Below are 12,489 nucleotides of genomic sequence, written 5' to 3'. Positions count from 1 at the left end.
CACGTATATTGGGATCGGAAGTCACTGTCCAGGGTGCTGAACCAGTTTAACTCTTTCAGCACCCGGACAGTGACTGTCTCCTACCGGGTTCGGTCAAAACGAGTTCGGCCGAACCCGGTGAAGTTCGGTTCGCTCATCTCTAAGACACTCCGTTCGGATGTTTGTAAACAGAAAAGCACGTGGTGCTTTTCTGTTTACATTCAGTTTGACAGCTCTTGCGCGAATCACGCAGTTCGCACGGAAGTGCTTCCGTGCGACCTTCGTGGTTTTCACGTACCCATTGACTTCAATGGGTGCGTGATGCGCGAAAAACGCACGATTATAGAACATGTCGTGAGTTTTACGCAACGCACTCGCGCTGCGCAAAATTCACGCATTGTCTGCACTGCCCCATAGAGTAATATAGGTGCGTACGACACGTGTGAAAAGCACGCGCGTCGCACGCGCGTATATTACGCTCGTGTAAATGAGGCCTAATATTGATAAAACTCTTCCAAATGTTGTGTACCATTTAAAGAGGTTGGCCAGTTTAGGTATAGTATTTCCATATAAAGGTCAAACACTAAAATGGGCAACTCAGTAATACATTATTTTTAGTTGTTCTGCAGCGTTTTTGCTATGTGTGAAGCCCCCTGGTTCTCATAACCTTCTCTTACGACAGCGCACCACCCAATCCATAATATGGCCACCGATGGAGGGACACGTGACAAGAGATGTCAGTCTGCAATCTCCAAAGCATCCCACCGCGCCTGCTCCAGTTTTCCCTGCACTTGCGCAGGTCCTGACAGTCAGGGACCCAGTGGGTTTCATCAGGGATTGCAGACTGATGTCTCTTGTCACGTGCCCCTCTCGGTGGCCGCATTATGGATGGAGTGGCGCGCTGTCGTGGGAGACGGATATGAGAACAAGCAGGGCTTTCATACACAGTAAAAACACTGCAGAACTGCTGAAAAGCATTAGTAAGTTGCCTATATTAAAGTTTGACTCACATTTGGAAATAGTTCACCAATAGTGGCGTCTTTAATAATTATCTTGTATATTCCTTAGTTATAATAACTGAGTGAACATGATCCTATGATATACACCTGTATGGTGGTTTACTGGTTTTGTATGTCTATTATATCACTGTTATTTTACTGTTATTCAAGTAACTTATTCTGTATTCTTTGTCTTTTTTTTCCCGTTCATCTGAACATGATAGATAAGTAATTCCACAAGACACATCTTATTATACCCAGCTTCTTTATAGTCTTTTCCAATCTTTCTTGTATTCCATGTGGACCCTACTTCTGTTTTCTCATATACAGTTATCTCCTCATTCATACCCTCTGTGGCTTTCTGTCTACTTAGAGGCCTTGGTGGCCAGACAGTGTTTTCAAGCTCAGGGATCCCCATTGGTTTTCCTCCTGTCCTTTTCATTTTGTTGCCTCACCACCCTGTAGAGTCGTATTGGGAGAGTTAGAAATCTTGATGGAAATTTCAAGGTAGAGAACTAAGCTGGCATCTCTTTTTCTCAACATTATTATTTTCGTTTTTAATCAACACTTGAAGCTTAATATGACAACAGCGATTTATCTCAGGTAGAGAAAGAATAATAAGAATGTGTTAAGACAAGCAATAAGAAAAATGTTCAAAGAAAATCAGTATCGCCAGTCCTGTTCAATTTTTATTTAGATCAATGCAAAGTGAATTCCCGAGGTCGGCATTTCATCTTTTTCAGTTTTTTTAAGCTATTGTCCCCTTTAGTCTTCGTTCTCATAGAGTTTTTTGTCAAGCATAAAAAATCTACCGACAAATTTACTTCAAGATTTTGGAGGAGGTTTTTGAAGGGCTAATGAGGAGGTTTTTTTAGTTGGGAACCTTTAACATCTATTAAATGTGCTAGCATTGTTTTGTCACAAAAAGTTTAAAAAAAAATGCGTTTAGCCGCATTTCTTGTTTTTTTCTGCCTCCAATTGATTTCAATGGGAGGTGCAAAAGCGTAATCAGCCCCAAGATAGAGCAGGGGCCTTTTTTTTAGCGATCAGAAAAAAAAATCCATCCTGAAAAGAAGATGCCTTGAAATCAATGGGTTAGATTTGAGCCATTTTTTTTATGCTGATTTCAACGCGGAAAATGCATCAAAATCAGCGTAAAGAAACACTGTGTGAATGAGGTCTTAGAAAGTGGTGTGTATGGTGTATGTTTATCTAGAGCTTGGTTTGGTTTATATTGTGACTGTCATAAATAATTTTTAAACCATAAGGGTTTTAGGAGTAAAGCATTCATATTCCTCACAGGTATTTTCTAAAATGACCCGTCTGCTTCCAGTGAAACTTGTGGGCTAATTGCTCTAATTAATTTGACTGAAACATGGGGCAGGAGGCTCTGAGTAGATGTCAGAAATCCCTATCTCAACAGGCAGCTTATGCCATTCAGGTTTTATTATTTTAGCATGCCATTCAGGTCATTGTTAAGAAAATTCTAGCAAAACGACATAGCAGGTAAGCAGGAAATGAATGTGAACATAGTGGCAGTTTATTTTTTTTTGTGAGCTTAAACGCAAGAATCGCTCATGGCAGCTTATAGAAAATGAATACTTTTTCATTGTGAGCATTTGATGTTAAAAAATAGCAATCAATTTCTCCGCTGTATACTGCAATATTGTGGTTTACCAGAATTTGTGGCAGACTGTTCTATTGGGAAAATAAATTAGTCCAGTACATCATTTCTACAGCTCATGTGAGGTCTAGTTGGATTTTTAACTCTCTTGCTGCCAGAGTTATATGTCAAATTTCCATTTTGGTAGTCTGTTTTACTTTTTGACAGTTTTATAGTCAGAGCCACTGAACACTTATTTTCCATTGTGTCTAACACCCAATTATGTTTGTTTCTCAATAGGGATCAGAGATTCCTGTGCTCCTATCAGAGGGCCTGTAAATACAGAATTTCTTTTTTAATAGATATCTAATTATGGAGAAAAAATACTTGTTCTCCATGACCAAATCCAAAGTAGAGATTTTCCCATCTTTACTTAATCAGTAGATGATGGATATCCAAGGACTTTTAGGACTCTTGTCAATTTGGATGTACTATGGCAATACTATGGAGTGTCTGAGCCCGATTTACTTCACTGAAAGTTTGAACTCTGTTCTCATTCTTCTGTAACATGAGGGTTGCATAATAATTCCAAAATACCCAATGATAAAAAAACAAAACTGCTCAGGATGTTACCCAGGAAAGAAACAAGCGAGTTTTCCCATATTCATTTGTAATATAGGGAAATGATCCAGGAAATTGGCCATAAAGCCATATGTCTGTCCCAAGCATTCTTGAATGCTATAACTGTATGTGTCCCCACAACACCTGCTGGAAGGTAGTTTCATGGATCTATCACCCTTTTTGAAAATAGAAGAATTGTAGCGAAAACTGTTTAGATATTTTAAATAGAGAGTAGAAAGAAGCGGCATAGTGAAAATGTTGCTTTGCTTGGCTCCAGCAACAGTCCTGGCGAGCAGCTGCAGCTCCTGCTGGCAGCTATGTCTGGTTCGTAAGCAACCCGTCACCTCCTTCTCTATACCAGTCTTTAGCTGCAGTCCTGCTAGACCAGTCTGCGACTTTCCTCTTTAACATGGCCGGCAACATTGGGTTGACTCGACAATCGGCACCCACTGATGATGTCAGGCCTGGTGGCCTATTTAAAGGGGAATCAGCCTGACATACCAACATCCTTTGTCTGGCTATTTTTTCTATTCTATTTGACTATGTTCCTGACTCACCCTTTGGATTTGTCACATGTTGCCTGTGGTTCAAGTATTGACTCCTGGTCCTCTTCCTGACTATGGTTGTCTCCAATCCTCAGGCTGGCTACATGCTGACTACTAATCAGTTCAAGACCCTGTCACAGTACATACCTAACTCCACTAGAGTGTAACTGCTGCCAATCGGTGGCTATTCTGGGGCCCGCAACCCGAGAATCTGACCGATAAAGTCAATAATTCCTTGGGGGGGGTTAAGGGTGAAAAATGGCGAGTTTCCCTAGACTCAGCACACCAGTCTAGCCAGTGCCAAACCAATTACGGCTACTTATGCAAATAAACATAACCCTAACTACCTAAAGCCAAAAAGCGAAAAATGGTGTGAGGCTGTTGAAATTATTGTGGGATATGTTTTATGCATTTCTATCCCGTTTTTTTACATGGTATTACAGATAGGGGTTTGCTATTTGCAATAGTTATTTTACAGTTCACGTTTCCTTTAAGAATTTCAATTAAAGTCTAGCATTCTAAAGGTCGGATCGTTTGTACAGATGATCCGACATAACTGATCAACTGTATTGTGACTAATCCTCATCTTAAAGGGATTGTCCAGGGTTAGAAAAAAATGGCTGCCCTCTTCCAGAAACAGTGCCATTCCTGTACTTGGGTTGTGTCTGGTATTACAGCTCATCTCTATTAAAGTGGAGCAGTACGAGTTGTTTCTGGAAGAACGCAGCCATATTTTTTAATCCTATGCAATCCCTCTGTGTATGGCCAACTGAGAAACTGAGGTTACAGCTTAATGCTGTTATTTAGTGAAAGACTGATAAAAGGTCGTTAGGGTCAGCGTTTGGGCTTAATAAGTCATGATAATAGTGTGTTATGTCCCTGAAATACTGCTGTTACCATCCAGTACCAAGCCAAGAACATATACTGATGAAGTCCTGGCATGCAGTATAGTTTCTCTCTGTCTTAATGTACAAGTTGCCAAAGCAATGATGAAACCATTTGTCAAACCAAGAGAGAATTAATGCATATTTTGATTCAGATGAGATTTCAAATATAATTATTGAGTTGAGACATTGTAAGCGGTAGGCTTATTGACAGTAATGTGTCATTTTCTCTCATTTGTTCACATTAACGTTTCAGTCTTAATGACACGTATTTGCTTATAACGTCTTTATCCCTACAGCTAGTGCAAAGCGAATGGCGTTTTACTTGTGCAGATATATTTGATCGGACTTTAATTAAAAGGTAGCTGTGCAGAAAACGGAGTGATAAAAGGGACACGAGTCTATTTGGTTTGATTTCCTGTCATTCTGACAATAGATTAGAGGGACCAATGCTTATCTGGAAAACACAAAATAAGCCCGTACATGCACACATACACTGCCGCTCAAACAAATGAGAACCTGTCTTTTTAAGGGCAGTAAATTGATTTTGCAAAGTTTAAAGTAGCCATTAGGTGGAATGTAAACATGGATTTTCTCTGTTATTGCAGCAGTTTTATGTAACAGTAGGACAGTAGTCTGTAACATTTTTCAATGATGGAAACTTGGGGCTGTGATTCAAAGCGCTAGTCATACTTGCTTTATCCCTCTGGGAAGAACAGCTTTCATTGCTACATGATACTTGATCTGCTTTGTGTTACAATGAAGAAAAATAAGACAAAAAAAATTCAAGTTCTTAATATTAGCTAGTGTAAAATCTACATGAAATAGCCTCTATATATATATATATATATATATATATATATATATATATATATATATATACACACTACCGTTCAAAAGTTTAGGGTCACTTAGAAAATTCCTTATTTTTGCAAGAAAAGCACAGTTTTTCTCAATGAAGATAACATTAGATTAATCAGAAATACACTATATACATTGTTAATGTGCTAAATGACTATTCTAGCTGCAATCATCTGGTTTTTAATGCAATATCTACATAGGTGTATAGAGGCCCATTTCCAGCAACCATCACTCCAGTGTTCTAATGGTACATTGTGTTTGCTAACCGTGTTGGAAGGCTAATGGATGATTAGAAAACACTTGAAAACCCTTGTGCAATTATGTTAGCACCGCTGTAAACAGTTTTGCTGTTTAGAGGAGCTATAAAACTGACCTTCCTTTGAGCTAGTTGAGAATCTGGAGCATTACATTTGTGGTTTCGATTAAACTCTCAAAATGGCTAGAAAAAGAGAGCTTTCATGTGAAACTCGACAGTCTATTCTTGTTCTTAGAAATGAAGGCTATTCCATGCGAGAAATTGCCAAGAAATTGAAGATTTCCTACAACGGTGTGTACTACTCCCTTCAGAGGACAGCACAAACAGGCTCTAACCAGAGTAGAAAGAGAAGTGGGAGGCCCCGCTGCACAACTGAGCAACAAGACACGTACATTAGAGTCTCTAGTTTGAGAAATAGACGCCTCACAGGTCCTCAACTGGCAGCTTCATTAAATAGTACCCGCAAAACGCCAGTGTCAACGTCTACAGTGAAGAGGCGACTCCGGGATGCTGGCCTTCAGGGCAGAGTGGCAAAGAAAAAGCCATATCTGAGACTGGCTAATAAAAGGAAAAGATTAATATGGACAAAAGCACACAGACATTGGACAGAGGAAGATTGGAAAAAAGTGTTATGGACAGACGAATCAAAGTTTGAGGTGTTTGGATCACACAGAAGAACATTTGTGAGATGCAGAACAACTGAAATTATGCTGGAAGAGTGCCTGACGCCATCTGTCAAGCATGGTGGAGGTAATGTGATGGTCTGGGGTTGCTTTGGTGCTGGTAAAGTGGGAAATTTGTACAAGGTAAAAGGGATTTTGAATAAGGAAGGCTATCACTCCATTTTGCAACGCCATGCCATACCCTGTGGACAGCGCTTGATTAGAGCCAATTTCATCCTACAACAGGACAATGACCCAAAGCACACCTCCAAATTATGCAAGAACTATTTAGGGAAGAAGCAGGCAGCTGGTATTCTATCTGTAATGGAGTGGCCAGCGCAGTCACCAGATCTCAACCCCATAGAGCTGTTGTGGGAGCAGCTTGACCGTATGGTACGCAAGAAGTGCCCATCAAGCCAATCCAACTTGTGGGAGGGCCTTCTGGAAGCATGGGGTGAAATTTCTCCCGATTACCTCAGCAAATGAACAGCTAGAATGCCAAAGGTCTGCAATGCTGTAATTGCTGCAAATGGAGCATTCTTTGACGAAAGCAAAGTTTGAAGGAGAAAATTATTATTTCAAATAAAATCATTATTTCTAACCTTGTCAATGTCTTGACTATATTTTCTAGTCATTTTGCAACTCATTTGATAAATATAAGTGTGAGTTTTCATGGAAAACACAAAATTGTCTGGGTGACCCCAAACTTTTGAACGGTAGTGTATATATGTATATATGTATATATATATATATATATATATATGTCTCAAAATCAGTTAAACATCACTTCTGAGAGATGATCTATTGAGCCTGCATAGGGTATTCCATAGTTCCGGTGTATATCTGGACCTTTATTTAGACTTATGCCATGTAACCAATCCATAGGGACCACTAATATCAACTTTTGCCATGTAAGTAAGCCGCCCACTTACTATCCTTTAGATCATCTTGTGCAGAGTATTTTATAGTGTTTATATCTGTGAACCACAACATGTGCTCTATTACCAGAGCCTTGTTTATGTGTAGAACCCCTTTCAACAGTACAGTGCTGCATGTTTGACATTTTTCTTAATGCTCTTCTTTGGCTGTGCAACAATAAAATAAATAAAAGAAAGTGAATTCTTGATGCACAGCTTGTGGAAAAGGGATATTCAATGAATGGTGAGGCATAGCAATGGAAAGTCCAATTTAAAGTAAAAAGAGTACGTTATAGTTTTTAACAAAGTCTTGCCAAGCAGGGACCAAATGTAATCATATATTTTATCTTCCATTGGGCTAACATGAAAATGGCAAAATGTTTTATATGCTTTTTTGGGGGGAATAATCTGTCAAAAAGCATTGCTTATCATGCTCTCTTGTTTGTTGTTTGATATTTCTCACTTTATAAAACATATGGGGCATTGTTAGACTTGACCTGTGGCATCTTAGGGCACTTGTCTGGTGGCAGGGGGAGATTTGGCAAAGCAGCCGCTAGAACTGGTTGGGTGATTGGTGGATTCTCAGGACTAGGATACACATGAACATTCTGATTACCAACCCAGGATGCTTTGGGCGCCGCGTAAAAGATGTGGGGCATGTGCTTATGTTGGCTAGGCCTAGTGATGGCACTGTGAATCACAGTCCTGTAAAACTAGCAGAAACATTTTGATTTGCTACATGAGATGTTTGATACTAGAAAGACCTTTTAAATTGTATCTGCAACCAGTATATTGTGCAGTATATATAGGAAGGATTGTCTACTTATGTGCGTGGATGCCCATTAATGTGTTTAGCTGGTACTTCATATGACAACCTTTCTCCTTTTTAAGTAAATTCACTCAAAATGACTAGCATAAAGGACATCTGTTTTGGGGAAAATATTTGTCTGTCAATGGTCTATTAAATCTTAGCATTACCTTCTTGTCCTGTTACTGTGGCAAGCTCATCAATTGTTAATTTGCTGCATTTATGATCATATGATCCATACTGCCGCAAATTTTGTGACACAAATTATTTTATTATTTTATTAGCATTATTTTTTTAATATATTTGTTAGAGATATGATTAAGTGTTTTTTTGTGTGATAATGCTCATGAAGAAATCATATAGAGTTGACTTGACCTATGGTTAGAACATTATTTGAGGTCTGTCCTATAGTTTTGAAGTATGCTTTGTAACTAGAATTTAAGTGCAATGACTTTCTATAAAAAGTAGTATTTGGCTAAATTAAGTAATGCTGTCAAATTATCCAAGTAAAAAAAATATCTATTTTCCTCTGTATTTGGAACTTTTTGTATATTTATTAGTCTGACTTAAAACATCTTGGAGACTCTACCCCCCTTCTCTACTGGTTTTGACATAAAGAGGCGCTAGCAGGCCTGTGCTGAAGGGCTGGATAAGATGAATGAATGCTAAGTAGTAATCCCATCAATCCTGTCTCTTTTTGTGGTCGGTAGATAAACTTTGAAATAAGGAATACATCCTCAGTATTTCAGCAGGGAGTCTTTAGGCCTCCGTGTCTAAGAGTCAGATGGGGAACAAACCAGCAGGCGTTCAAGAAATAAATAGTAGGTTTGTTTGGGTTGCAAAAGAACCTCTGGGCTAAAATTACAATGGAAGAGAATTATGCTGGGTAATAATATTAGTCAAATTATCAACGCTGACAGATTTGACTATCTCAAGTACTTCAAAATCAGTTGGGGAAATTGCAGTATATACATTAAGACATTTACTTCAAAATGTAAATTTGATCTCGGCATAGCCTTCTGGTTTACACTATTTACATATATTTGTTTTCACATGATTTTTTTAACAGCTTATCATTCAAAATAGTAGGCACAGAATTTACTCAGTAAGGGGCTGTGTACATCACTTTTCTTCTACGCTTAGCGTGTACGTTGGGAAAACTCCCGACGTATACACTAAACGAGTTTATAGGGCTCCATGAGTCCGACAGAGACAACAAGTGTATCCTTTTGCCCTCCATCGGGCTGGTATACGACAGTATACCTTTTTTTGGAGGATGTACTAGCTTATAGACTATGCTATTCCATACCGCAGGTTTCCACAAAATATATATATATTTTTTTACAATGGGAGACTATGGGTGATGTGTGCCATACATCACAGGTGTATGTTTAACCTATATGTCATGGGATTTTTCATTAGCTTTTCATGACATATACTTTAAATGTACACCATAAAAACTCTATGGTGATGGATGCCAAGGCATCCACCACGGTTTATGTTTAACGTATATATGTCAGGAGCTTTTCCCGACGTATTCGTTAAGCATAGAGGCAGAACATGATGTGCACAGGCCCAGGTAGCTAAAGTTATACTATTGGGTTATAACCAGAATAAATATTTTAGAGTGTAAGGCAGGCAGAGTTTACATTGTTATACCATCTGTCTATATATGGTCCCTTGGCTAGCTGCAAGACAGGTGTCAGACCTACTGTGCAAATGTCAGGTTCAAAATAAGTAGGTGGCAGAGGCCAGTGTGTATGCAAGAGCCTATGGGGGTAATTTATGAGTTGCTATACTCCAGTATTAAGGCGTAAAAATGTTGCAAATTATGGCGCGCACTATTTTTGACTTAGTGTAAGACAAATCTATTAACGTAGATTTCTCTTTCTGGCGCATAGACAGATAGAGACATGCCTAATTTATTAGCAGGTGTGCCCCTCTTAATAAATTAGGCACATTTTACTCCAGCTGTCTATATATTAAGATTGGCATATGGTAGCAAGATTACTTTATTTGTGGCTATGCTAGATTAGCATCTTTCTCAGGCCTGTAATCATTATTGGCCTGAGTAAGATGCTAGTCCAGCATCAAAACGCGTAGCCACACATAAAGTAATCTAGCTATACTATATACTACCAATACTGCTTGTTTCTTAGTCAGCTGCGCTCTCAGAGAGGTTCCTGTTTCCCCTTTTCTTTATCTTGCCTACCAGTGGTGGCACGCTGTGCCCACCATTGGGAGCCCAGCTGCATCTGACATACTATTTTTCATACACACCCCAGGGTTGTGCCTGTTGTTTGCACAACCCACTCAGGTGAGCACTTTTCCACAGCAATATTTCACCACTTTGGGAATAGGTGACCTGCACAATGAGGCACTGTAACATTTATGTTGGACTTATTATACGTGGCCATGGTAAGAGTGTCCTGTCCAGTCTGGCAGATTTACTTGCCCTCTATCATTTAAAGAATACAGTAAGTACATTTTTTGAGCATTTGCGGTGTCCACAGTATTATTTGTTTCTGCTTAGCAATACTTAAAAAGGGTTGTCCGGTTTCAGCAAATAATTTTTTTTTTTTTTTGGTATAATTATAAGTTAAACAATTTTACAATATACTTTCTGTATTATTTCTCATGCAAACCTGAGAAATTAAAACAAAGAGTAGATTGGAAAATTATATAACGTTTTATTACACAAAAAATAACATTAATTTTCTGAAACCGGACAAGCCCCCTAACATACAGTCAACCTGAACTATATCAGTGTCGCTATAATGTATATAAATAATACTGACAAAAATAAACCAAATAATAATGCCGTATAGCAAGCTCAAATAACACAGTATACAATGCTGTAACCAAACAGTCACATTTAAGTAATCTTTAAACTTGTTTAGAATATTCATAATTACATTTGTATCATATATACAGCTTATGCTGCCTCAAGCACTGAGGCTGAGAATGCCTCCATTTAGTCAATAGACCACACTTGTTTGTAATATTGTATACCGGTGTGGCCAAAGTGTTGCATGGTAGCCACATACATCTTGCCAGCATCTCGTCAAAAGTTCTGTAACGCAGTCCTGGATTCTTTGCATTGTCCCAGACTCCTACTCATAGATCACTTCTACCCTATGGATTTCTCAAGTGCTAATCTCTGTCTACAAAAATTGGCACAGAAAGAGAAATCTGCGTTTTAGTATTTGCTTTTTGCCTGCAGTGATGTAGATAAGAATGTTGACCATGGCAGAGATAAGTGTATTGTATATAGAAGCACCATGTTTGTCATATTTGTATGGGCACTGCTATGTGGTTATGTTACGTTTACTGCTATGTGGCTAGCACATTTTTATGGAGATTTCAGTATGATGTGCAGAATAGTGTGGGGTATTAAATGAGGCTGTTATTACAGCGTTGACACTACTGTCTGGCCTACATTACTGTATGGGCACTGCAGTGTGGATTATCTATAAGATGGTACTACTGTGCAGGGCCGCCATCAGGAATTTCAGGGCCCCATACAGATAAATTTTCTGGGCCCCCGTTTTACTGCTCGCGGGAAAAAGACGCTGAAATCAATGGGAGGCATTTTCAGGACGTTTTTGCCGAGTTTTGCGACGCGGTTTCCGCGTCAAAAAACTCGTCAAAATACTCAGTGTGAACATAGCCTTACACGTATAAATTCCCTGTGAGTAGTGCAGCACCCCAGCCTTCTGTATATTGACATTCTGCAGCTTTCTGTCTTCCTGCTTCAGTTCCTCATGATTTTCAAGATCTCTGCCTGCTGTCTGTGAATGAGAACATTAAAACCAGTCCTGGCTTATTACATTCACAGCTGATGGTCTTGTTACAATGTATCAGTGTAGATAAGAGCCATCTGCTTGGAGTCCAGCACAGGAGAGGGGTTTGTGCTGTTGCTGCGTTTAGCTCACAGATGATTGACTGATACATTGTAACAAACTTTCTTATATACAACTTTAACACCATACAGCCCCCTCTGTAGAGAACTCCATACAGACCCCTCTGTAGATATCTACAAAGGGGGCTGTATGGCGTTATCTACAGGGGGTCTGTATGGCGTTCTCTACAAGGGGGTCTGTATGGCGTTCTCTACAGTGGGGTCTGTATGGCGTTATCTACAGTGGGGTCTGTATGGCGTTATCTACAGAGGGGGCTGTATGGCATTCTCTACAAGGGGGGCTGTATGGTGTTCTCTACAGAGGGGGCTGTATGGAGTTCTCTACAGAGGGGGCTGTATGGAGTTCTCTACAGAGGGGGCTGTATGGAGTTCTCTACAGAGGGGGCTGTATGGAGTTCTCTACAGAGGGGGCTGTATGGAGTTCTCTACATGG

At 39.4% G+C, this 12,489-nt stretch overlaps 1 protein-coding gene across 3 annotated transcripts in view; it reads left to right on the top strand.

The window, feature by feature from the left end:
• The window catches only part of CDH23 (cadherin related 23), an 818,455-nt gene that overhangs the window by 389,630 nt on the left and 416,336 nt on the right, over window positions 1–12,489 (top strand). The window lies entirely within an intron of this gene.

Source organism: Rhinoderma darwinii, chromosome 11 (assembly GCF_050947455.1).
Source record: "Rhinoderma darwinii isolate aRhiDar2 chromosome 11, aRhiDar2.hap1, whole genome shotgun sequence".
Classification (NCBI taxonomy): Eukaryota; Metazoa; Chordata; class Amphibia; order Anura; family Rhinodermatidae; genus Rhinoderma; species Rhinoderma darwinii.
This window is presented reverse-complemented; position numbering and strand designations above follow the sequence as displayed.